Genomic DNA, 25,689 nt, shown 5'->3' on the forward strand with positions numbered 1-25,689 from the left:
TGGAACATTCATTTTGATGAGATAATCAAAGAGTTTGATTTTATCGAAAACATAGATGAACCATGCGTCTACAAAAGGGTTAGTGGAAGCGCGGTAACATTTCTTATATTGTATTGAATTAGAGTTGACACACACAACAACATAGCAGACCCACTCACAAAGCTACTTTTTGAAAGTCACTTTGGTCGTCATAAAGATGAGATGGGTATTAGATACCAGAGTGATTGGCTTTAGTACAAGTGGGAGATTGAAAGGAATATGTCCTAAGTCCAATCATGTATTAGGATTTAGGAATAACTTTTATGTAATCTGTTTTGATTTCATTGATATTTATAAAGACTTGTTTTGTTTTTATTACGGGCTTTATCTATTTAAGTGTTTAAATAAGATATACCATAGTTTAGAGTAAAGCTTTTTATGGATTATGATGAGATCATAATAGTGAGACCTAAAAAGATGATAACTCTAAATTTAAATAGTTCCTCGTCATAGGATTACTAACTGGTAATTAATAATCCGCAAAGATCGGTACATACTATGCTTGCTTCATTATGAAGGATGTCTGTTCTCATAGACATTTGTGTGGTGACACTATAGCTAGTATGTAGGTGCTTATTATGGAATAAGTTCACTAAACATGACTCGCCCAGCTGAACAACTGATGGAGTTCACTCACGTGTCAGTAGTTGTTCACTTAGTGATAGTTGTACAAGTATCCTTAGACTTGAGGTCATCATAGTCATCTTGTGTACACTGAACTATGCTTTGGTTTAGTTCTTAGTCTCTAGGGACAATTATTAGGGCTCTTCTGGGTATAGGAATTTATACACGAAGATAGTGTATGATCAATAAAGGATCTACCCCTTCCAGTGAAGGAAGCGAATGTTCAAGGCTGATCCACTTATGCTAGTTCAGGAATCTTTGGCCAGAGTAAATGAAATTAGAAAGGAGTTTCTAATTTGCATAGAACTACGCATAATAGATGGTAAGCAAGTGATTGAATTAGATAGGCTTGACACGAGATCCATGCCTTGTATTTAATCGGGACATTGTAGGGTTGAAGGAGTTTATTGTACGGTAACTATTCACTGACAGGTTCTTGGTATTCTAAGCAGTGAATTCATATTATCCGGATAGTCGCGATATGTTGAGAAACATCACTCACGATGTAGAATAAATGTGATTAATTAATTAATCATATTTAATAAATTAGAGAATTTATATAAATAATGATAAAATAGTTTTATTATTATTTATTTCTACTACCGGCTTAATATTGAACCTACAGGGTCACACCATAAAAAGAGAATGATTTTATGGTGGAGGAATTAATTAATAATGGCTAATAATTATTTATTTGTGAAATAAATAATTAATTGGCAAATTTAATAATTGATTAAATGAGATTTAATTGATTATAAATTAATTAAGAAAAGTTCTTAATATTATTAATTAAGGATTTAATTTTTGAAAATTAAACCAAGAGAGAGAATTAATTCTAAAGTGTTTAGAAAAAGGATTAATAATTAAAAGGTGTTTTAATTATTAATGAGAATAATAAATGGGATAATAATAATTTTATTTATGGGAAAATTTCAGCTGAAAATTTTGCCTATAAATACACTATTATAGACCCTATTTTATTCTAACCCCAGAAACCCAAAAGTTTCAGAAAACCAAATTCTCTCCACCTCCTCCTCCTCCTAAAAGTCATTTTCTTGGTGGATACCGGTGGAGTGCTTCACACTTGAGGAGCAACTGCTAAGGATCTCTGATCGTTGTCTCCGAATTAATTTTAAAAGGTTAGATTCGATCCCTCGAATTTTTATTCACGATTTATATGCTTTTATTTGGATTTTGTATGTGTAAAAGTGTTTTACCATGCCCCCGCTGCGTTTAAAAATCCAACAGCTCTTGGAGCTTGCTTAAGGCCATAAAGTGCTTTTTCTAGCCAGTAGACATGATTGGGAAATTTAGTATCTACAAAGCCAGGAGGTTGTTCAACATATACCTTCTCTTCCTATTCTCCATTGAAAAAACATTTTTCACATCCATTTGAAAGACTTTGAACTTTTTTTGAGCAGTATAAGCCAAAAAGATCCTTATGGCTTCTAATCTAGCAACTGATGCAAATGTTTCATCATAATCAATATCCTCCTGTTGAGAGTAGCCTTTAGCAACCACACTTGCTTTATTCCTTGTAATTATGTCATCACTGTCAGTTTTGTTTCTGAACACCCATTTTGTGCCCACAACAGATCTGTTCTTTGGTCTTGACACTAGGGTTCAGACTTTATTTCTTTCAAATTCATTTAACTCTTCCTGCATTACTTGCACCCAATCAGCATCTTGAAGAGCTTCTTCCACTTTCTTTGGTTCAGTCTGAGATAGAAAGGAATGATAGAGACAATCATTTGAAGTTGCAGTTCTAGTTCTGATACCTGCTTCAGGATCTCTAATGATTAAATCAGGTGTGTGTGCTTTAGTCCACTTTCTAGCAGATGGAAGTTGATCTCTAGAACTGGATCCTCCCCCATAATCCATGCTGTCTCCATCAGCATTTTCTGATGCTCCCCCTGTAGTTATGCTCTCTGATACTTCAGAATTTGAGTTTGATTTTTCAGGAGTTGAAGAATCAGAGCTTCCAAAATTATCAGTACTTGAATCATCAGAACTAGATGAATCAGAACTTGAAGAGCCAGTGACAGGTTCTAATGCTTTTCGAGAGTCTTGAGATGTGGTAGGATCTTCAGCTTGCCCCCCCTGGACAGACGCATTTTCCTTTGGATTTGTTAGTACTGTTTCAATGACATCAGAACTTAAACCGTCAGAACTTACATGATCAGGATTTAATTCATCAGAATCAGAATTTAAATCTTCATTCTCAAATCTCAACTCATCATGAACATTGAAATCTTCAAGTCCAGTAATTTTTTTATCATCAAAAGAGACATTGATAGATTCCATGATAATCCTTGTTCTTAAATTATAGACTCTGAAGGCTTTTCTGGAAAGTGGATATCCAACAAAAATTCCTTCATCAGCTTTTAGATCAAATTTTGACAGCTGCTCAGGATGAGTCTTAAGAACAAAACACTTGCAACCAAATACATGAAAATATTTCAGATTTGGCTTCTTTTTCTTCACCATCTCATATGGTTTTTTTCCATGCTTGTTTATGAGTGTAGCATTCTGTGTAAAACAAGCAGTCTGCATAGCTTCAACTTAAAAATAGGTTGGCAGTTTTGCTTCATCAAGCATTTTTCATGGAGCTTCAATAAGAGTCATGTTCTTTCTTTCTACAACTCTATTTTGCTTTGGAGTTCCAGGTGTAGAAAATTCTTGTTTGATTACATGCTCTTTGCAGAACCGTTCCATGATTGAATTCTTGAACTCAGTGCCATTATCACTCCTTATTACTTTAACGGAATCTTTGATCAATTTATCCAGCTATCTGAGTAAATGCAGTTTCATTCTTCTTCTGCAAGAAGTACACCCAAGTGTACCTTGTGAACTCATCCACTATAACCATCGCATATTTCTTCTTTGCAATAGACATGACATTGACTGGTCCAAATAGATCAACATGCAATAGGTGATAAAGCTCAAGAATTGATGACTAAGTTTTTCTCTTTAAAGAAGATTTTCTTCGTTTTGCCTTTTGACATGAATCACAAAGGCCATCAGGAGCAAAAACTGACTTTGGCAGTCCTCTCACAAGATCTTTCTTTACAAGCTCATTTATATTGTTGAAATTTAAATGAGAGAGTTTCTTGTGCCAATTACAGCTTTCTTCAATTGATGCTCTACTCAATAGATAGATTGCAGAACCATCAGTACTTGTTGAAAGTCTGGCTTCATAAATGTTACCATGCCTGTTACCTTTCAGAACCACTTTACGTGTAGAATTGCTTATAACTTCACAGTGTTCTTCAAAGAAATTCACATGATAACCTCAATCACATATTTGACTTATAATCAACAGATTGTGTTTAAGTCCTGAGACAAGTGCTACTGTTTCAATGATGACATTCCCAAGATTGATCTTACCATATCCCAGAGTTTTTCCCATGTTGCCATCTCCATAAGATACTCATGGGCCAGCTTTCTCCACAAAGTCTGATAGAAGTGCTTTATTTCCAGTCATATGTCCTCAACATCCACTGTCCAGAACTAGGATGTTCTTCCTGTTGGCCTGCAATCACAAAGACCACTAATGGTTAGTTTTAAGGACCCAAACTTGCTTGGATCCTTCGGCCTTTTTAAGTTTGTTAGCATTTGCAGCATATTTAACATCAGAGTTTATGCTAACATTTTTCTTATCAGATTTTACAGTATCATACTTTGCATCATACTTTACACTAGAAGGAATTAAAGTAACTTTCTTCAAAGAAGGTTTTATCTGATAATAATCATAGTACAAACTATGATATTCCTTACAAGTATAAATGGAATGACATATATTACCACAATGAAAACAAGGATTTTGTGGATTAAATCTAATAGACTGACTCTTAACTCCTGATTTAGGAGGTAAAGAGTTTATATTCTTATTCTTCCTGCAAAAAGAAGCAAGATGGTTAGAGTTTCCACAGTTATAACATTTTTTTCTAGGAGCATTAGGAACATGCATATAATTATTACTTTTATTCACACCTTCCTTTCCATTCCTATTTTTCCTAACTGCGTTTACCTTGTTCACAATGCTAATCTCTTTTAGCTTATGTTTAAGCTGCTTCTTTGTCATTAAGCCTATATTGATTTCAGCTGGTTTATCATGTTCTAATTTATCAGAAGTTGACTTCTCCTTAACTTCTGTCACAGATTCTTTCATCTTTTCAGAATCAGACTTTACGGTTTTAGCTACAAACTTAACATGATTTATCTTTGGCTTAACAGTTTGTTTAACAACAATTGGCTCAATTTGTTCCGTTCCTTTTTCACTTTTGTCATCTCCATAACCTAAGCCCTCTTTCCAGTTTCCACTACTTAGCAAATTCTGAGTTGTTCTGCCAGAGTTAGTCCAAGTCCTGATAATTTCTCTTTCCTTTTCTAACTCAGTTTTTAGAGATTTATTCATTTTTAATACTTCATCTCTAACATAAAAGGCATCATCTCTTTCTTTCAAGGTTTGATGGAACATGCTAACTCTTTTTCAAAATAATCATTCCTCTTTTTAAAAGCAAGATTTTCAGAAGTTAATCTTTCACATGTTAAAGTTTGATCTCTGTAACTAATAAACATGGTTTTAAGATATGATCTGAACTCAGTAATATTATCAGTATGAAAAGTATATGTTATTTGAGGTACCTTTAACTCAGCAGCATCAGAACTGCTATCAACATTTTCAATCAAGGCATAGTTCTCCTGATCTTCAGAATCTGAAGTGTCTGTTCAACTTTTCTTCTTTGTGACAAGAGCCTTGCCTACTCTTTCTTTTCTTACAATCATGAGATATGTGGCCTTTCTCACCATAGTTGTAGCATTTGACATTCGAGTAATCTCCTCTATCAGACTTTCCTACTTTGCCTTCAGATTTTCTGAATCCCTTCTTATCATAACTTCCACTTTTCCTGGAAAACTTCTTTCTCCTTCTAAATTTCCTGTAGGCTATCTTTGTGATACCCTTCACCATAAGAGCACACAGTTTTATCATCTCTTCATCAGCATCTACTTCAGGTAGACTTTCAGTTTCTGAATCATCATCATCATTACTTGATGATTCTGAATCAAACTTTATGATGAGAGCCTTTCCTTTGCCTTTCTTTGAGATGGTCACTTTGGGGGATTCCTACTCAGCCTTAAGAGCAGCTGTCCTTGACTTTCTCCCATGTCTGTTGCTTCTTTGTTCCATCTCAAGTTCATAAGTCCTGAGCATACAATAAATTTCATCAAGAGTAGTTTCATCAATAGCATAGTTGTCTCTTATAGTAGTTAACTTCAAATCCCAACTTTCAGGAAGAGCTGAAAGGAATTTAAGATTTGAATCTTCAAGATCATATTTCTTATCCACCAGTGACAGATCATTCAAGAGTTTGACAAATCTGTCATATAAACCAGTTAATGACTCATCAGGTTTTGAGTCAAACTGCTCAGACTCTTGAGTGAGTATAGTGCTCATGTTCTTCTTGATTGTATCAGTTCCCTGGCATCTTGTTTCCAAGGCATCCCATATCTCCTTTGCAGTCTTGCAGTGAATTACCCTGTTTGACATGACATTATCAATGGCACTATGTAGCAAATGCCTTACCTTTGCATCCTTGGAAATAGATGAGATATCTTCAGCTGTATACTCACTTTTCTCCTTTGGTACGGTCTTTGATGGCTGATCTGCAACTACAACAGAGAGCTTTGTTGGCTTATGCGGTCCTTCATTAATTCTGCCAAGGTATTCTAGATCTGTGGCTTTGAGAAACATAGCCATCTTCACTTTCAATATGGGACACTTAGAAGGTCTCAGTATGGGAACCCTAATAGTCTCATATCGACTGTGGGTTTGAGTCTTTAGAGTTTTTTCAGTTTTGGCGGGTTTGGTTGGATTTTTTGCTTCTTCAGATATGATTGTTTTGGATCTTTTACTGTATGTGTGTTAACATATAGGCTCTGATACAACTTGTTAGGTCACACAATACTGTAGAAGGGGGTTGAATACAGTGTAGAATACAATCAAATCGATTTAGAACACAAGTAACCGAAAACAGATGTATTCGATATAATAAACTCTGTTATAATGGAACGGTTCTCTCTCAGTGATGAACAAATATAACGAGAGCTGCTAGGTTACAATGTATGATCTTCTCGATAATGATAACACATATAGTGTAAAACTATGTCTTTCTTTATATACTACATAGTTACAAGATAACTTCTAATTGATATGGAATATAATTCTGTTTCCTAAAATATATCTATCAGATATCTTATATAATTCTTCTAGTCCTCTAACTCTTTCCTTGCATACCTACTTCTATATTAGTCTCGATCTTCTTTCATGTAAATCAGCTTCCTTCCTTAACTGTAAGTCCTCCCGTACTTAAGTTCTAATATGACCTTAAGTCCTGATATGACATTAAGCCTTGACTTCCAGTAAGTACTGATTCCAGTAAGAACTGATATTTTATGTTTGTTACGATAGAAAATTAAACATGAAACATATTAGACATGACATCTTAAATATATCCAACATATACTATATTGTAGGTTTTATAATAGTCAAATTACGGTCAACGGGGGTCCTAAATAATTTATTTTTTTATGAATATTTTGTCATATCACTAATATATATAAATATATAAATTAATTAGATTAAATGTTATAACAACTTCTAAAAAATTAATAATTTTTTTAATAAAAAATTGGTTGTACATGTTGATGAGTTAGACATATAGTTTGACCAGAAATATTGATAAGTCAGGATTCAACAGCCCAAACTTGGCCCATTACAAAGCTGGCCCATTACAAAGCACAACCTTCGTATAAACCAATCACCAAACCCTAATTTTACTAACATATCCCCTCTTCTCTGCCTGACCGCCTCTGTCCAATCCACACTACAAAACCTCTTCCCAAACCCCTCTCCCTCTTAAAAACCATTCCGCAAAAAACTCATCTACCAAACCCAGCTTTTCCTCTTCATTGAAACTCTTCCAATTTTTCATCACTTCACTTTCTTGCATCTTCAAGTGCTTGCATATCTATTTGAACAAAATTTCAGCACTTTTCTTCACTGCTTCCTATCTTTTAGTCAAACGGGTTTTCATTTATCGACTTTTGAAGCTAAATCTGATGCGATTTTAGCATAGCTGTTCATTTTTTTGGCTAGAATTTTAGTGGGGGTGTGGAAAAAATGGGTGGGTGATAAAGGGGTAAAAAGGTTTTGGGGGAAATAAAGAGGCATGAGAAATATAGTAGAGACATGAGAAATCGGCGTTCCAATCCTCTAGTACAAAGCTTTCAAGTCGAGTTTTAGATTTCATTTCCTTATCTTAGGTTTGATTGTTTGTTTTGTTAACTCTAATAGAATGTATATGAATATAGCTTAATTTATGATATTAAATACTAGATTTTGTTGAGAATCCGCTTAGTTTGTATTTTTCCTGAAAATGCTAAATTTAGTTTTTTAATTTAAATAAACCATTTGTTGATGATATAATGTTATTGAGGTCAACTTGAATTGTGGAAATAATTTAGAATTGTTTGGTGTGCAGAAACAAGTTCAAAATGGTTGATTTGAGCTTTTAATTGTTTGTGTTGGCGTGAATAATTGAAGGAATATCACCAAAATTTGGGTATTTTTCAATTTTCTATAACTTGCAAACTTTATAAGCACCTTCAATAATGAAAATAATATGAACAAAGTTTAAGTTCACTGTGAGGGTTTATTAGATGATAGAAATTTGTTAATTAAGTGATTAAGAATGTTTTCTCTTTCCTAATCAGTTTAACTTGTTACAGATGCGCATCACTCATGTCATACTCTAGAAGCTACTTAGTTGTTTCAGCCTCTACTAGGAACTATTTTATATATTGCAATTTCAATGCATGGCATTGCGCTGAAATATTGATAGAAAAGAAAAGTGAAACTGATTGACAGGGTAGTGAAGTTGCGTAAATTAGGGCTCATTAGGGGTATAGTACGGATTCATCGTAGGAACCCACTCGAACATGATACCAGGTGTTTGTGTTACTCTTGCTACTGTTATATGCTATGCACTTTGGATGATTCTTCAGGTATTCCAAACTTCATTATGCTATTTTATTATGGCAGGTTTTTTACAATCTTCTTTGCTACTTATCACTTAATTATACTCATGGGACAGACAAAGATTGCAGAGCATTACCCTTGTCCTGACTCCAGTACAGCCCTAGTGGTTACGGTTACATCAATTCAATGGAAGTTGGGATGGGACATCAGACTCCTCACTGCTGCTTATTCGGTAACTTGCGTTAATTTATGAATACGGGATATATAAACATAATTTGAGGTGCAATATTTGGTTATATATGTATATCGTAAGCATTCTAGAGTTAACTTGTGCAAATTGATTAGATTTATAAAGAGATAAAAAAACTTTCTTGAATGAATAACAGATAAAAGACTGTGCCAGGCAAAACTCATAATTCACAAACGTTTCAAAGCACCCATTAACCCATACAAATATTGGTATAACTTGTAACCTAGTCTGCTGGATTCCATCACAATGCACTCATTTTTTATTACTTCATTTCAAAATAAGTGTCATTTTGACTTTTGACACGTATTTTAAGATGTAAATTTAGTTGGGTGTTGGTTCTATTTTGGGAGCTGGAGTTTTTGTCCTCACTGGACAAGTTGCTAGGGAATATGCTGGACCCACTGTCATTATATCATACCTCATTTCGGGTTTGTCTGCCCTGCTTTCCGTCCTTTGTTATACTGAATTTTCTATGGAACTTCCCGTTGCTAGAGGCTCATTTGCGTATTTAAGAGTGGAGCTTGGTGATTTCATTGCTTTTCTGTTTGCTGGAAATATTCTTTTTGAGTGTATTGTATCCGGGGCAAGTGTGGCAACATTATGTAACCATAAACCTGAAGATTTTCGAATACATGCTCCATTTCTAGCACAAGGATTCGATGAATTGGATCCTATTATAGTTATATTATCAATTTCCATATGTGCTGGGTCTGTAATATTATAATATGATGATCAAACTATAATTATTTATTGAATACGCAGAGATACGTGGTTGGAAATTGTAAGTAGGCATTAACATGAGTACATATGATTTCTCTTACACGTTCTTTCAATTTCAAAGAAGCATACAATCCCTTATCAGTTGTCCTCAATCGCAGAGAAAAGCCAATTATAATTGATACAGGTCTTTACTTGTCGAAGAAATCTGACATATTTTGATACAGGTCATATCAGTCCCGACCTCTTTTAAGTTACTTACTGGCACATTAAAAAATCTTAATATATATGCATATGTTCATTATCCATGTCTTTCTATGCATGTGTTTCAAAATGATTTATTAAACTAAATTTTTTATTCTCTATTTCATTGCAGGATTTGTGAGTTACAGTCTTGATAAAATATGTTCAAGGTAATTATTTATCCTAGTTTCTTGGCTTTTCCCAATTTTTTCTAAATATCTTGTGGTAAATGTTATTAGTTATCAAATTTTAGTTCTTTACTAGTTGACGGAACAAGATTTTAATATGGCAGGAACAACTAAAAAGGGGACAATGAAGACCTTGAAGTTTTTAGTGTCGTCTAGTTATATTATAGATCTCGCCACTTTGGTGGTCGCATATGGTTTTAGCATCAACTAGATTTCGATACTTTGAAAGTGGGAATTGGGTGTATGTGCCTAGTTTATTTTTGTTTAGTAATTTTTAAAGTTTGTTGGATGCTTGTTAGGTTTAATATTGGATACCTTATTTGGCAGGTATCATGTAAAAATGAAACAATTATATGAGAATTTTTATTTTAATAGTATTGCATTTGAATGTATATGGTGTTGCTCTTACAAAATACGGTGTTACAAATGACAATATTGGTGTTGCAAATGACTAAAATTGGTGTTCATATTACAAAAATCAATGTTGTGTATTAAAAAATCAGTGTTGCATTACACACAGTGGGGCTGCACTGCTGACGTGGCAATATGGGCCCCATACTGACGTGGCAACGTAGGGAACATAGCTAATATGGCAATATGGGTCCCTCTTTGTTGACGTGTCAAAGTGGGGCTCACTGCTGACGTGGCATTTTGCTGTCGTGGCAATATAGGGACCACTGATGACCTGGAAAAATGACGTGACACTTGCAACGTGAGATACTGTGGTGCTGTGGCTTCTTTTTTATGCAACACTAAGTGGTGTTTCCATTGTATGCATTTGCTGTTGCAAAAGAGGCATAATGCAATGGTTATCGGTGTTGCACAAATCGTTGTTGTAGGGCTTTACGGCCACGTCCATATTGGCAACCCTGCCCTGGTGTTGCCTATTACTTTATGCAACACTATTTAGGTCTTATGCAACTGCATGCATAGTAGAGGTTGCCTATGTACACTTATGGCGTAGTGAGATCAGATGCATATTATACATGTACCTTCGGGGAATGTGCTTATGCGACAAACTATCGTTGGATAGTTTAGTGTGCTATTTGGACAAACAGTAACATGATTCATTTCATGATTCGTTTCTCCCATAGAACATGCGGTGTCTATTGTTAATACAACATATATGGCATGCTTGTAACACAAAAATAGTGTTGTTGAAGGCAAAAAAGTATTTTTGTAATTAAAAAAAGGGATATGGTAAAACTTTTTCGAAATACCGGTTCGTAAATAATGTGGGCCCTACCATAGGGGTTTATGATTACACTTTTGTGTTTTAAGTTACACTTATAAAAGTATAATCATAAAGGGTGTAAAACCTACACTTTCACATAGACCTAGGTTGTGTTCTCTTAATCTAAGAAAGAAAAGAAAAAAAATTACTCTTTTTTTTTCTCTCCCAATCATCCCAAAAGTAGGAATAAAATTATGGAAACAAAAATAGAGGAAACTTATTTTTCAATCTTCATATTTTTTTCTTTTTTTTATGAAAAAAATTTAAGAAAAAACTGAAGAAATTAATTTTTTTCTACTTCTTTTCTTTTCTTTCCAAAAGATTTTTACGAAGACAATGTTATAGTCAAACCATTATAATTGTTGTTAATTATATTTGTGTTACCAAGAGGCCTATGGTAACTCCATTTACACCTATTAAAACACCAAACACTATACCAAAAGTGTTCATATGTTACTTTTTTTAATGTAGAAATAGGCCAAAAAGCATTATATTAACTTGTTTTTGAAAAATAGAACAAAATATAATATTGCACCCGCGAAGGTTGGATTTGATCCATAGTGCATTATTTTTTTACCATCAACAACAGCTAATATCAATATAATTAGGAAAACTGCAACACAATAAACCTATTATACAAAGAAAATAGTGCTGTATAAATATTAAACAAACATGTCAGCGGTGAGTCTTGTAATGCCACATCATCCCTAGGTACCACAATAACCCCGTTAGACCTGGGGCCACCCACAACCACATAGGACTCTATATGTTAGGACTTCACACGTAAGCATTTGGGTCCCATAGCTGCCACGTCATCAATATAGGCCTCACAGATGGGTTCCACATATATTTGGCATAATCGAATCGGTGGGTCCCACATCAGTGACACGTCAGTAGTGGGCCCACAACTTCGACGTTATACGTGGGACCCTGACAGCCACGTTACCAGTGAGTCTCACATTGGCACGTCATCAGTGAGCCCACATAATCTGATGCAAACACTAAAATTCTAGTTGAGGCAACATCATATATTATGTAGTACAATACTGCTTCAGCAAATTTAATATTAAAAATTATAAATGCAACACTTTTAATAAAAAAAATAAAATAATAGAATTAACTCCTGCATTTACGAAAAAAGCCTCAACTTTGTATTAATAACTCAGTTAACTTTAGATAATAGTTAACTTTAGATAATAGTTAACTTTATGTATACTCACTTTTCTCCTTTGGTACGGTCTTTGATGGCTGATCTGCAACTACAACAGAGAGCTTTGTTGGCTTATGCGGTCCTTCATTAATTCTGCCAAGGTATTCTAGATCTGTGGCTTTGAGAAACATAGCCATCTTCACTTTCAATATGGGACACTTAGAAGGTCTCAGTATGGGAACCCTAATAGTCTCATATCGACTGTGGGTTTGAGTCTTTAGAGTTTTTTCAGTTTTGGCGGGTTTGGTTGGATTTTTTGCTTCTTCAGATATGATTGTTTTGGATCTTTTACTGTATGTGTGTTAACATATAGGCTCTGATACAACTTGTTAGGTCACACAATACTGTAGAAGGGGGTTGAATACAGTGTAGAATACAATCAAATCGATTTAGAACACAAGTAACCGAAAACAGATGTATTCGATATAATAAACTCTGTTATAATGGAACGGTTCTCTCTCAGTGATGAACAAATATAACGAGAGCTGCTAGGTTACAATGTATGATCTTCTCGATAATGATAACACATATAGTGTAAAACTATGTCTTTCTTTATATACTACATAGTTACAAGATAACTTCTAATTGATATGGAATATAATTCTGTTTCCTAAAATATATCTATCAGATATCTTATATAATTCTTCTAGTCCTCTAACTCTTTCCTTGCATACCTACTTCTATATTAGTCTCGATCTTCTTTCATGTAAATCAGCTTCCTTCCTTAACTGTAAGTCCTCCCGTACTTAAGTTCTAATATGACCTTAAGTCCTGATATGACATTAAGCCTTGACTTCCAGTAAGTACTGATTCCAGTAAGAACTGATATTTTATGTTTGTTACGATAGAAAATTAAACATGAAACATATTAGACATGACATCTTAAATATATCCAACATATACTATATTGTAGGTTTTATAATAGTCAAATTACGGTCAACGGGGGTCCTAAATAATTTATTTTTTTATGAATATTTTGTCATATCACTAATATATATAAATATATAAATTAATTAGATTAAATGTTATAACAACTTCTAAAAAATTAATAATTTTTTTAATAAAAAATTGGTTGTACATGTTGATGAGTTAGACATATAGTTTGACCAGAAATATTGATAAGTCAGGATTCAACAGCCCAAACTTGGCCCATTACAAAGCTGGCCCATTACAAAGCACAACCTTCGTATAAACCAATCACCAAACCCTAATTTTACTAACATATCCCCTCTTCTCTGCCTGACCGCCTCTGTCCAATCCACACTACAAAACCTCTTCCCAAACCCCTCTCCCTCTTAAAAACCATTCCGCAAAAAACTCATCTACCAAACCCAGCTTTTCCTCTTCATTGAAACTCTTCCAATTTTTCATCACTTCACTTTCTTGCATCTTCAAGTGCTTGCATATCTATTTGAACAAAATTTCAGCACTTTTCTTCACTGCTTCCTATCTTTTAGTCAAACGGGTTTTCATTTATCGACTTTTGAAGCTAAATCTGATGCGATTTTAGCATAGCTGTTCATTTTTTTGGCTAGAATTTTAGTGGGGGTGTGGAAAAAATGGGTGGGTGATAAAGGGGTAAAAAGGTTTTGGGGGAAATAAAGAGGCATGAGAAATATAGTAGAGACATGAGAAATCGGCGTTCCAATCCTCTAGTACAAAGCTTTCAAGTCGAGTTTTAGATTTCATTTCCTTATCTTAGGTTTGATTGTTTGTTTTGTTAACTCTAATAGAATGTATATGAATATAGCTTAATTTATGATATTAAATACTAGATTTTGTTGAGAATCCGCTTAGTTTGTATTTTTCCTGAAAATGCTAAATTTAGTTTTTTAATTTAAATAAACCATTTGTTGATGATATAATGTTATTGAGGTCAACTTGAATTGTGGAAATAATTTAGAATTGTTTGGTGTGCAGAAACAAGTTCAAAATGGTTGATTTGAGCTTTTAATTGTTTGTGTTGGCGTGAATAATTGAAGGAATATCACCAAAATTTGGGTATTTTTCAATTTTCTATAACTTGCAAACTTTATAAGCACCTTCAATAATGAAAATAATATGAACAAAGTTTAAGTTCACTGTGAGGGTTTATTAGATGATAGAAATTTGTTAATTAAGTGATTAAGAATGTTTTCTCTTTCCTAATCAGTTTAACTTGTTACAGATGCGCATCACTCATGTCATACTCTAGAAGCTACTTAGTTGTTTCAGCCTCTACTAGGAACTATTTTATATATTGCAATTTCAATGCATGGCATTGCGCTGAAATATTGATAGAAAAGAAAAGTGAAACTGATTGACAGGGTAGTGAAGTTGCGTAAATTAGGGCTCATTAGGGGTATAGTACGGATTCATCGTAGGAACCCACTCGAACATGATACCAGGTGTTTGTGTTACTCTTGCTACTGTTATATGCTATGCGCTTTGGATGATTCTTCAGGTATTCCAAACTTCATTATGCTATTTTATTATGGCAGGTTTTTTACAATCTTCTTTGCTACTTATCACTTAATTATACTCATGGGACAGACAAAGATTGCAGAGCATTACCCTTGTCCTGACTCCAGTACAGCCCTAGTGGTTACGGTTACATCAATTCAATGGAAGTTGGGATGGGACATCAGACTCCTCACTGCTGCTTATTCGGTAACTTGCGTTAATTTATGAATACGGGATATATAAACATAATTTGAGGTGCAATATTTGGTTATATATGTATATCGTAAGCATTCTAGAGTTAACTTGTGCAAATTGATTAGATTTATAAAGAGATAAAAAAACTTTCTTGAATGAATAACAGATAAAAGACTGTGCCAGGCAAAACTCATAATTCACAAACGTTTCAAAGCACCCATTAACCCATACAAATATTGGTATAACTTGTAACCTAGTCTGCTGGATTCCATCACAATGCACTCATTTTTTATTACTTCATTTCAAAATAAGTGTCATTTTGACTTTTGACACGTATTTTAAGATGTAAATTTAGTTGGGTGTTGGTTCTATTTTGGGAGCTGGAGTTTTTGTCCTCACTGGACAAGTTGCTAGGGAATATGCTGGACCCACTGTCATTATATCATACCTCATTTCGGGTTTGTCTGCCCTGCTTTCCGTCCTTTGTTATACTGAATTTTCTATGGAACTTCCCGTTGCTAGAGGCTCATTTGCGTATTTAAGAGTGGAGCTTGGTGATTTCATTGCTTTTCTGTTTGCTGGAAATATTCTTTTTGAGTGTATTGTATCCGGGGCAAGTGTGGCAACATTATGTAACCATAAACCTGAAGATTTTCGAATACATGCTCCATTTCTAGCACAAGGATTCGATGAATTGGATCCTATTATAGTTATATTATCAATTTCCATATGTGCTGGGTCTGTAATATTATAATATGATGATCAAACTATAATTATTTATTGAATACGCAGAGATACGTGGTTGGAAATTGTAAGTAGGCATTAACATGAGTACATATGATTTCTCTTACACGTTCTTTCAATTTCAAAGAAGCATACAATCCCTTATCAGTTGTCCTCAATCGCAGAGAAAAGCCAATTATAATTGATACAGGTCTTTACTTGTCGAAGAAATCTGACATATTTTGATACAGGTCATATCAGTCCCGACCTCTTTTAAGTTACTTACTGGCACATTAAAAAATCTTAATATATATGCATATGTTCATTATCCATGTCTTTCTATGCATGTGTTTCAAAATGATTTATTAAACTAAATTTTTTATTCTCTATTTCATTGCAGGATTTGTGAGTTACAGTCTTGATAAAATATGTTCAAGGTAATTATTTATCCTAGTTTCTTGGCTTTTCCCAATTTTTTCTAAATATCTTGTGGTAAATGTTATTAGTTATCAAATTTTAGTTCTTTACTAGTTGACGGAACAAGATTTTAATATGGCAGGAACAACTAAAAAGGGGACAATGAAGACCTTGAAGTTTTTAGTGTCGTCTAGTTATATTATAGATCTCGCCACTTTGGTGGTCGCATATGGTTTTAGCATCAACTAGATTTCGATACTTTGAAAGTGGGAATTGGGTGTATGTGCCTAGTTTATTTTTGTTTAGTAATTTTTAAAGTTTGTTGGATGCTTGTTAGGTTTAATATTGGATACCTTATTTGGCAGGTATCATGTAAAAATGAAACAATTATATGAGAATTTTTATTTTAATAGTATTGCATTTGAATGTATATGGTGTTGCTCTTACAAAATACGGTGTTACAAATGACAATATTGGTGTTGCAAATGACTAAAATTGGTGTTCATATTACAAAAATCAATGTTGTGTATTAAAAAATCAGTGTTGCATTACACACAGTGGGGCTGCACTGCTGACGTGGCAATATGGGCCCCATACTGACGTGGCAACGTAGGGAACATAGCTAATATGGCAATATGGGTCCCTCTTTGTTGACGTGTCAAAGTGGGGCTCACTGCTGACGTGGCATTTTGCTGTCGTGGCAATATAGGGACCACTGATGACCTGGAAAAATGACGTGACACTTGCAACGTGAGATACTGTGGTGCTGTGGCTTCTTTTTTATGCAACACTAAGTGGTGTTTCCATTGTATGCATTTGCTGTTGCAAAAGAGGCATAATGCAATGGTTATCGGTGTTGCACAAATCGTTGTTGTAGGGCTTTACGGCCACGTCCATATTGGCAACCCTGCCCTGGTGTTGCCTATTACTTTATGCAACACTATTTAGGTCTTATGCAACTGCATGCATAGTAGAGGTTGCCTATGTACACTTATGGCGTAGTGAGATCAGATGCATATTATACATGTACCTTCGGGGAATGTGCTTATGCGACAAACTATCGTTGGATAGTTTAGTGTGCTATTTGGACAAACAGTAACATGATTCATTTCATGATTCGTTTCTCCCATAGAACATGCGGTGTCTATTGTTAATACAACATATATGGCATGCTTGTAACACAAAAATAGTGTTGTTGAAGGCAAAAAAGTATTTTTGTAATTAAAAAAAGGGATATGGTAAAACTTTTTCGAAATACCGGTTCGTAAATAATGTGGGCCCTACCATAGGGGTTTATGATTACACTTTTGTGTTTTAAGTTACACTTATAAAAGTATAATCATAAAGGGTGTAAAACCTACACTTTCACATAGACCTAGGTTGTGTTCTCTTAATCTAAGAAAGAAAAGAAAAAAAATTACTCTTTTTTTTTCTCTCCCAATCATCCCAAAAGTAGGAATAAAATTATGGAAACAAAAATAGAGGAAACTTATTTTTCAATCTTCATATTTTTTTCTTTTTTTTATGAAAAAAATTTAAGAAAAAACTGAAGAAATTAATTTTTTTCTACTTCTTTTCTTTTCTTTCCAAAAGATTTTTACGAAGACAATGTTATAGTCAAACCATTATAATTGTTGTTAATTATATTTGTGTTACCAAGAGGCCTATGGTAACTCCATTTACACCTATTAAAACACCAAACACTATACCAAAAGTGTTCATATGTTACTTTTTTTAATGTAGAAATAGGCCAAAAAGCATTATATTAACTTGTTTTTGAAAAATAGAACAAAATATAATATTGCACCCGCGAAGGTTGGATTTGATCCATAGTGCATTATTTTTTTACCATCAACAACAGCTAATATCAATATAATTAGGAAAACTGCAACACAATAAACCTATTATACAAAGAAAATAGTGCTGTATAAATATTAAACAAACATGTCAGCGGTGAGTCTTGTAATGCCACATCATCCCTAGGTACCACAATAACCCCGTTAGACCTGGGGCCACCCACAACCACATAGGACTCTATATGTTAGGACTTCACACGTAAGCATTTGGGTCCCATAGCTGCCACGTCATCAATATAGGCCTCACAGATGGGTTCCACATATATTTGGCATAATCGAATCGGTGGGTCCCACATCAGTGACACGTCAGTAGTGGGCCCACAACTTCGACGTTATACGTGGGACCCTGACAGCCACGTTACCAGTGAGTCTCACATTGGCACGTCATCAGTGAGCCCACATAATCTGATGCAAACACTAAAATTCTAGTTGAGGCAACATCATATATTATGTAGTACAATACTGCTTCAGCAAATTTAATATTAAAAATTATAAATGCAACACTTTTAATAAAAAAAATAAAATAATAGAATTAACTCCTGCATTTACGAAAAAAGCCTCAACTTTGTATTAATAACTCAGTTAACTTTAGATAATAGTTAACTTTAGATAATAGTTAACTTTATGTATACTCACTTTTCTCCTTTGGTACGGTCTTTGATGGCTGATCTGCAACTACAACAGAGAGCTTTGTTGGCTTATGCGGTCCTTCATTAATTCTGCCAAGGTATTCTAGATCTGTGGCTTTGAGAAACATAGCCATCTTCACTTTCAATATGGGACACTTAGAAGGTCTCAGTATGGGAACCCTAATAGTCTCATATCGACTGTGGGTTTGAGTCTTTAGAGTTTTTTCAGTTTTGGCGGGTTTGGTTGGATTTTTTGCTTCTTCAGATATGATTGTTTTGGATCTTTTACTGTATGTGTGTTAACATATAGGCTCTGATACAACTTGTTAGGTCACACAATACTGTAGAAGGGGGTTGAATACAGTGTAGAATACAATCAAATCGATTTAGAACACAAGTAACCGAAAACAGATGTATTCGATATAATAAACTCTGTTATAATGGAACGGTTCTCTCTCAGTGATGAACAAATATAACGAGAGCTGCTAGGTTACAATGTATGATCTTCTCGATAATGATAACACATATAGTGTAAAACTATGTCTTTCTTTATATACTACATAGTTACAAGATAACTTCTAATTGATATGGAATATAATTCTGTTTCCTAAAATATATCTATCAGATATCTTATATAATTCTTCTAGTCCTCTAACTCTTTCCTTGCATACCTACTTCTATATTAGTCTCGATCTTCTTTCATGTAAATCAGCTTCCTTCCTTAACTGTAAGTCCTCCCGTACTTAAGTTCTAATATGACCTTAAGTCCTGATATGACATTAAGCCTTGACTTCCAGTAAGTACTGATTCCAGTAAGAACTGATATTTTATGTTTGTTACGATAGAAAATTAAACATGAAACATATTAGACATGACATCTTAAATATATCCAACATATACTATATTGTAGGTTTTATAATAGTCAAATTACGGTCAACGGGGGTCCTAAATAATTTATTTTTTTATGAATATTTTGTCATATCACTAATATATATAAATATATAAATTAATTAGATTAAATGTTATAACAACTTCTAAAAAATTAATAATTTTTTTAATAAAAAATTGGTTGTACATGTTGATGAGTTAGACATATAGTTTGACCAGAAATATTGATAAGTCAGGATTCAACAGCCCAAACTTGGCCCATTACAAAGCTGGCCCATTACAAAGCACAACCTTCGTATAAACCAATCACCAAACCCTAATTTTACTAACATATCCCCTCTTCTCTGCCTGACCGCCTCTGTCCAATCCACACTACAAAACCTCTTCCCAAACCCCTCTCCCTCTTAAAAACCATTCCGCAAAAAACTCATCTACCAAACCCAGCTTTTCCTCTTCATTGAAACTCTTCCAATTTTTCATCACTTCACTTTCTTGCATCTTCAAGTGCTTGCATATCTATTTGAACAAAATTTCAGCACTTTTCTTCACTGCTTCCTATCTTTTAGTCAAACGGGTTTTCATTTATCGACTTTTGAAGCTAAATCTGATGCGATTTTAGCATAGCTGTTCATTTTTTTGGCTAGAATTTTAGTGGGGGTGTGGAAAAAATGGGTGGGTGATAAAGGGGTAAAAAGGTTTTGGGGGAAATAAAGAGGCATGAGAAATATAGTAGAGACATGAGAAATCGGCGTTCCAATCCTCTAGTACAAAGCTTTCAAGTCGAGTTTTAGATTTCATTTCCTTATCTTAGGTTTGATTGTTTGTTTTGTTAACTCTAATAGAATGTATATGAATATAGCTTAATTTATGATATTAAATACTAGATTTTGTTGAGAATCCGCTTAGTTTGTATTTTTCCTGAAAATGCTAAATTTAGTTTTTTAATTTAAATAAACCATTTGTTGATGATATAATGTTATTGAGGTCAACTTGAATTGTGGAAATAATTTAGAATTGTTTGGTGTGCAGAAACAAGTTCAAAATGGTTGATTTGAGCTTTTAATTGTTTGTGTTGGCGTGAATAATTGAAGGAATATCACCAAAATTTGGGTATTTTTCAATTTTCTATAACTTGCAAACTTTATAAGCACCTTCAATAATGAAAATAATATGAACAAAGTTTAAGTTCACTGTGAGGGTTTATTAGATGATAGAAATTTGTTAATTAAGTGATTAAGAATGTTTTCTCTTTCCTAATCAGTTTAACTTGTTACAGATGCGCATCACTCATGTCATACTCTAGAAGCTACTTAGTTGTTTCAGCCTCTACTAGGAACTATTTTATATATTGCAATTTCAATGCATGGCATTGCGCTGAAATATTGATAGAAAAGAAAAGTGAAACTGATTGACAGGGTAGTGAAGTTGCGTAAATTAGGGCTCATTAGGGGTATAGTACGGATTCATCGTAGGAACCCACTCGAACATGATACCAGGTGTTTGTGTTACTCTTGCTACTGTTATATGCTATGCGCTTTGGATGATTCTTCAGGTATTCCAAACTTCATTATGCTATTTTATTATGGCAGGTTTTTTACAATCTTCTTTGCTACTTATCACTTAATTATACTCATGGGACAGACAAAGATTGCAGAGCATTACCCTTGTCCTGACTCCAGTACAGCCCTAGTGGTTACGGTTACATCAATTCAATGGAAGTTGGGATGGGACATCAGACTCCTCACTGCTGCTTATTCGGTAACTTGCGTTAATTTATGAATACGGGATATATAAACATAATTTGAGGTGCAATATTTGGTTATATATGTATATCGTAAGCATTCTAGAGTTAACTTGTGCAAATTGATTAGATTTATAAAGAGATAAAAAAACTTTCTTGAATGAATAACAGATAAAAGACTGTGCCAGGCAAAACTCATAATTCACAAACGTTTCAAAGCACCCATTAACCCATACAAATATTGGTATAACTTGTAACCTAGTCTGCTGGATTCCATCACAATGCACTCATTTTTTATTACTTCATTTCAAAATAAGTGTCATTTTGACTTTTGACACGTATTTTAAGATGTAAATTTAGTTGGGTGTTGGTTCTATTTTGGGAGCTGGAGTTTTTGTCCTCACTGGACAAGTTGCTAGGGAATATGCTGGACCCACTGTCATTATATCATACCTCATTTCGGGTTTGTCTGCCCTGCTTTCCGTCCTTTGTTATACTGAATTTTCTATGGAACTTCCCGTTGCTAGAGGCTCATTTGCGTATTTAAGAGTGGAGCTTGGTGATTTCATTGCTTTTCTGTTTGCTGGAAATATTCTTTTTGAGTGTATTGTATCCGGGGCAAGTGTGGCAACATTATGTAACCATAAACCTGAAGATTTTCGAATACATGCTCCATTTCTAGCACAAGGATTCGATGAATTGGATCCTATTATAGTTATATTATCAATTTCCATATGTGCTGGGTCTGTAATATTATAATATGATGATCAAACTATAATTATTTATTGAATACGCAGAGATACGTGGTTGGAAATTGTAAGTAGGCATTAACATGAGTACATATGATTTCTCTTACACGTTCTTTCAATTTCAAAGAAGCATACAATCCCTTATCAGTTGTCCTCAATCGCAGAGAAAAGCCAATTATAATTGATACAGGTCTTTACTTGTCGAAGAAATCTGACATATTTTGATACAGGTCATATCAGTCCCGACCTCTTTTAAGTTACTTACTGGCACATTAAAAAATCTTAATATATATGCATATGTTCATTATCCATGTCTTTCTATGCATGTGTTTCAAAATGATTTATTAAACTAAATTTTTTATTCTCTATTTCATTGCAGGATTTGTGAGTTACAGTCTTGATAAAATATGTTCAAGGTAATTATTTATCCTAGTTTCTTGGCTTTTCCCAATTTTTTCTAAATATCTTGTGGTAAATGTTATTAGTTATCAAATTTTAGTTCTTTACTAGTTGACGGAACAAGATTTTAATATGGCAGGAACAACTAAAAAGGGGACAATGAAGACCTTGAAGTTTTTAGTGTCGTCTAGTTATATTATAGATCTCGCCACTTTGGTGGTCGCATATGGTTTTAGCATCAACTAGATTTCGATACTTTGAAAGTGGGAATTGGGTGTATGTGCCTAGTTTATTTTTGTTTAGTAATTTTTAAAGTTTGTTGGATGCTTGTTAGGTTTAATATTGGATACCTTATTTGGCAGGTATCATGTAAAAATGAAACAATTATATGAGAATTTTTATTTTAATAGTATTGCATTTGAATGTATATGGTGTTGCTCTTACAAAATACGGTGTTACAAATGACAATATTGGTGTTGCAAATGACTAAAATTGGTGTTCATATTACAAAAATCAATGTTGTGTATTAAAAAATCAGTGTTGCATTACACACAGTGGGGCTGCACTGCTGACGTGGCAATATGGGCCCCATACTGACGTGGCAACGTAGGGAACATAGCTAATATGGCAATATGGGTCCCTCTTTGTTGACGTGTCAAAGTGGGGCTCACTGCTGACGTGGCATTTTGCTGTCGTGGCAATATAGGGACCACTGATGACCTGGAAAAATGACGTGACACTTGCAACGTGAGATACTGTGGTGCTGTGGCTTCTTTTTTATGCAACACTAAGTGGTGTTTCCATTGTATGCATTTGCTGTTGCAAAAGAGGCATAATGCAATGGTTATCGGTGTTGCACAAATCGTTGTTGTAGGGCTTTACGGCCACGTCCATATTGGCAACCCTGCCCTGGTGTTGCCTATTACTTTATGCAACACTATTTAGGTCTTATGCAACTGCATGCATAGTAGAGGTTGCCTATGTACACTTATGGCGTAGTGAGATCAGATGCATATTATACATGTACCTTCGGGGAATGTGCTTATGCGACAAACTATCGTTGGATAGTTTAGTGTGCTATTTGGACAAACAGTAACATGATTCATTTCATGATTCGTTTCTCCCATAGAACATGCGGTGTCTATTGTTAATACAACATATATGGCATGCTTGTAACACAAAAATAGTGTTGTTGAAGGCAAAAAAGTATTTTTGTAATTAAAAAAAGGGATATGGTAAAACTTTTTCGAAATACCGGTTCGTAAATAATGTGGGCCCTACCATAGGGGTTTATGATTACACTTTTGTGTTTTAAGTTACACTTATAAAAGTATAATCATAAAGGGTGTAAAACCTACACTTTCACATAGACCTAGGTTGTGTTCTCTTAATCTAAGAAAGAAAAGAAAAAAAATTACTCTTTTTTTTTCTCTCCCAATCATCCCAAAAGTAGGAATAAAATTATGGAAACAAAAATAGAGGAAACTTATTTTTCAATCTTCATATTTTTTTCTTTTTTTTATGAAAAAAATTTAAGAAAAAACTGAAGAAATTAATTTTTTTCTACTTCTTTTCTTTTCTTTCCAAAAGATTTTTACGAAGACAATGTTATAGTCAAACCATTATAATTGTTGTTAATTATATTTGTGTTACCAAGAGGCCTATGGTAACTCCATTTACACCTATTAAAACACCAAACACTATACCAAAAGTGTTCATATGTTACTTTTTTTAATGTAGAAATAGGCCAAAAAGCATTATATTAACTTGTTTTTGAAAAATAGAACAAAATATAATATTGCACCCGCGAAGGTTGGATTTGATCCATAGTGCATTATTTTTTTACCATCAACAACAGCTAATATCAATATAATTAGGAAAACTGCAACACAATAAACCTATTATACAAAGAAAATAGTGCTGTATAAATATTAAACAAACATGTCAGCGGTGAGTCTTGTAATGCCACATCATCCCTAGGTACCACAATAACCCCGTTAGACCTGGGGCCACCCACAACCACATAGGACTCTATATGTTAGGACTTCACACGTAAGCATTTGGGTCCCATAGCTGCCACGTCATCAATATAGGCCTCACAGATGGGTTCCACATATATTTGGCATAATCGAATCGGTGGGTCCCACATCAGTGACACGTCAGTAGTGGGCCCACAACTTCGACGTTATACGTGGGACCCTGACAGCCACGTTACCAGTGAGTCTCACATTGGCACGTCATCAGTGAGCCCACATAATCTGATGCAAACACTAAAATTCTAGTTGAGGCAACATCATATATTATGTAGTACAATACTGCTTCAGCAAATTTAATATTAAAAATTATAAATGCAACACTTTTAATAAAAAAAATAAAATAATAGAATTAACTCCTGCATTTACGAAAAAAGCCTCAACTTTGTATTAATAACTCAGTTAACTTTAGATAATAGTTAACTTTATGATCCTCCCTTTAAGAAAATAGTTGCACGGCACCAAAGCCAATTTGTGATTAAATTATAGACTTTTAATATTTCGAATTCAAGGTGCCACATTTATTTCAAAATTAATTTGAAATATAAGATATCATATTTTAATTATAAAATTATAAAAGCAATTATCTATAACTATTTTTTTTGTAATTGTTGAGATTAACTTTAAGATTGTTTTTAATAAATATGTGTTGTATCTGAATATTTGTGATTGATGTGAATATATAGATTTTACTAGTACCCATCAAATATAATTTATCTTTTTCATAAAGTCAAATATCCTTTTTAACTATCACGTAATTTTAGAAAATTGTTTAAAATTCTTATTGAATAATCAGTTACAAGAATAATCTTGTTTAAAATTGTTATTGAATATTGAGTTACAAGAATAATCTACAAAATCTTATAAAAGCTGCCATGTGTATGGATGTTTGCAAATGAAAGTGCCCCCTCATGTTTCCGATATTTTATATCTCCTACCCTTCCTTGGGCTACAACATTAATACATATTTGAATAATTAGGTGAAAAATATATTAAACATGATTCCAGGACATTCTAGAACCTTCATAAGGGATTTTGACTTATTGAGATTTTGACTCATTTAAGATATGG

General features: G+C 33.8%; 3 long non-coding RNA genes across 5 annotated transcripts; all 3 read left to right on the plus strand.

The window, feature by feature from the left end:
• Positions 1-8,369: 8,369 nt before the first annotated feature.
• Positions 8,370-10,438, plus strand: LOC141720440 (uncharacterized). Its single transcript, XR_012574353.1, has 4 exons — positions 8,370-8,730; positions 8,820-8,936; positions 10,048-10,084; positions 10,207-10,438. It is a non-coding gene; the product is annotated as an uncharacterized LOC141720440 (long non-coding RNA).
• Positions 10,439-14,628: 4,190 nt separating this feature from the next.
• On the plus strand, positions 14,629-16,697 carry LOC141720446 (uncharacterized). Of its 2 annotated transcripts, XR_012574366.1 has the most exons (4): positions 14,629-14,989; positions 15,079-15,195; positions 16,307-16,343; positions 16,466-16,697. It is a non-coding gene; the product is annotated as an uncharacterized LOC141720446 (long non-coding RNA). The 2 variants fall into 2 exon arrangements; XR_012574356.1 differs by lacking the exon at positions 14,629-14,989 and having other exon boundaries at positions 15,013-15,195.
• Positions 16,698-20,887: 4,190 nt separating this feature from the next.
• On the plus strand, positions 20,888-22,956 carry LOC141720451 (uncharacterized). 2 transcript variants are annotated; one of them, XR_012574376.1, is made up of 4 exons: positions 20,888-21,248; positions 21,338-21,454; positions 22,566-22,602; positions 22,725-22,956. It is a non-coding gene; the product is annotated as an uncharacterized LOC141720451 (long non-coding RNA). The 2 variants fall into 2 exon arrangements; XR_012574375.1 differs by lacking the exon at positions 20,888-21,248 and having other exon boundaries at positions 21,272-21,454.
• Positions 22,957-25,689: the final 2,733 nt, after the last annotated feature.

The sequence above is a fragment of the Apium graveolens genome, chromosome 1, assembly GCF_009905375.1.
Source record: "Apium graveolens cultivar Ventura chromosome 1, ASM990537v1, whole genome shotgun sequence".
Taxonomy (NCBI): Eukaryota; Viridiplantae; Streptophyta; class Magnoliopsida; order Apiales; family Apiaceae; genus Apium; species Apium graveolens.